This window comes from Euprymna scolopes, chromosome 16 (assembly GCF_053919585.1).
Source record: "Euprymna scolopes isolate OS-2025 chromosome 16, ASM5391958v1, whole genome shotgun sequence".
NCBI lineage: Eukaryota > Metazoa > Mollusca > Cephalopoda > Sepiida > Sepiolidae > Euprymna > Euprymna scolopes.
The window spans coordinates 42,196,080-42,198,310 of record NC_136497.1 but is presented as its reverse complement, the minus strand read 5'-3'; positions in this window follow the sequence as shown (position 1 = coordinate 42,198,310).

Below are 2,231 nucleotides of genomic sequence, written 5' to 3'. Positions count from 1 at the left end.
TTGTTTGGATGGATGTATCCGTTTCTATATCCATGTCATATAGGATTTTGTGACTTTCATTTTTAAATACTGCTACGAGTTTGTGCTTGTACTATTTGTCTGGGTGTCCAAGATTCATTTGTCTGCAAAATTCCCAATGTACTGCCTTTCACACTTGATCGTGTCTATTTTTAAATTCATTTTGGGCTAGCTTGCAGGAGTAGCTCATTATATAGTTTATTGTTTCTTCACTTTGTCCACAGAGTCTGTATTTGCCGTTTTCTTGTGTCATGTCGATCCTTGCTTTGATGTGGTTGGTACTAATCGTGTTATCTTGTGCGGCTGTTATTAGCGATTCAAATTTTCTGTTAAGTTTTTCTTTTTGTAGACATGTCCAAGTGTTTTCGTTAGTCTCATCTTTTGTCATCCTTATGAATCGTCCATGTAGATTGTTTCTCTCCCCATTTTTCTTTTCTTGTCTCATCCCTTTTCCCCTCTGTCTATGATTTGTTTGTTTTTTAGTGTCCTTTCCTGCAGATATTATATTTTCAATGTTCTGCATTATGTATTTTTCTAATTCATTTCTTGTGTCATTTATGCAATCTCCTATGCACACCAGCTCTCTCCCTCCGTCTTTTTTTTCACATAGAGTCGGTCAGTATCATCCTTTGGATGTAGTACATTGTACATAGTCATGAGTTTCCTGGTCTTCTGGTCGAGATGCTTCAGTTCTTCTTTGGTCAAACCTATAAATGGCTCAGAATCATCGTTACTATTGTATCTTGGTCAAGAAGTGAGGAAAAATCTAGTTGGTGATGTCTTTCATCGACTTCGATAGTGTCCCTAGATCGTCTGAGAGATGGCTGCCGAGTGGGCAAACCAGAAAGAAAGATAAATGCATGCACTAGTCAGCACCAAGCTTCAAAACTAAACATACATTCAAAATAGCGTAACGTGAGTTGCCGCTGTTGCTGCTGCCACTATCGCTGCTGCTGCTGCTGCTACATTACCTCCCCGCTTGGATGAAATTTTGGTAGCAAATCGAAATAGAAGAATAATTCTTCTTTTTTATATCGTCGGTTGACGAAATATACAGCAGTAAGAATTCTTTCTTATCCGCTAATGGAGGCTGTCTGGTAAAAATCTACATTGTAAACCCGAGGCAAGTTACAGTGACCGTGTTCATATTCGTTTCCGGGGAATTGTTATCTACATTTTCTTTAAATTTGAACGATTCTAGTACAATTTGAGATCGTTAAGTTAATGCTTCTTGTTGCTAAACGTGGGTAACGAATTGATTGACAAAGTTATTTCAGAATTATCTTCAGTGAACGTTTTTAGTTTAAAACAATGTTAGCTTGTCAGTGAAAATTATTTGTATCTTTTTGTGTCGGCCTAGTTGCCAAGGAGGCTGTAGAAAGATCTTCGGTCCACGAGAATAAGTACGATTATGCGTTTAATCATAATGTCGGGTTGCCCATTTTTTCGTTTAGAGAGTGCGCTTATGCAGGTAGAGTGCAATAGAAAAAGGCAGATCGAAAACAAACGACAGTTCACTATTAGAGTATTTTCTTAGATGAGAACGTGTTTACTCCTTTTAAGCCAGTATTGTTTTTTTCGTGAAAAGTCTCTGATAGAAATTTGTTTTTGCTTTTTTGTTCTGTTTCAGTAAAATGTGTCCGGTTGAAATATGTTTTGGCGATAATTGAATTTCTTCTACTATTAAGTCCCATAGTTTCTATGAGGAGGAAAAACTATGAATATGAGTACAGGTAAATTGTCAATTGTGCTTTGAGTAGATGGTAGATCTGGGTATCGATTTTCTATTCTTGTGATTTACGCCTTTAAAATTGACACAACAAAAGTAACAGTCATCCTTTTTCTACTTCCTCCAAGTCATTAGCATGCCAAAGATTGAACTTTTCCATGAACATTTAGTTCACTTTCTAAATACCTCATTACAAGATGTGCATGCGATATAGCATTGATCGTTATATCATTAATGATCCATTTATTAAAAGAAATCATATTCGTACCGCCTTTTCATATGAAATTAAATCTGATCAAACAACGCGTCAAAACACTCGATAATTGTTTTAACCATATATGCAAAACATTTCCTGGTATAAGTAGTGAAAAGATTAAAACGCGGATATTTTATATAATACACACAAGAACAGTGATCAAAGACTCAACAGTCGCGAATCCAATGGCTACGATCGAATATTCTGCTGGGAAATTATTTGTGAACG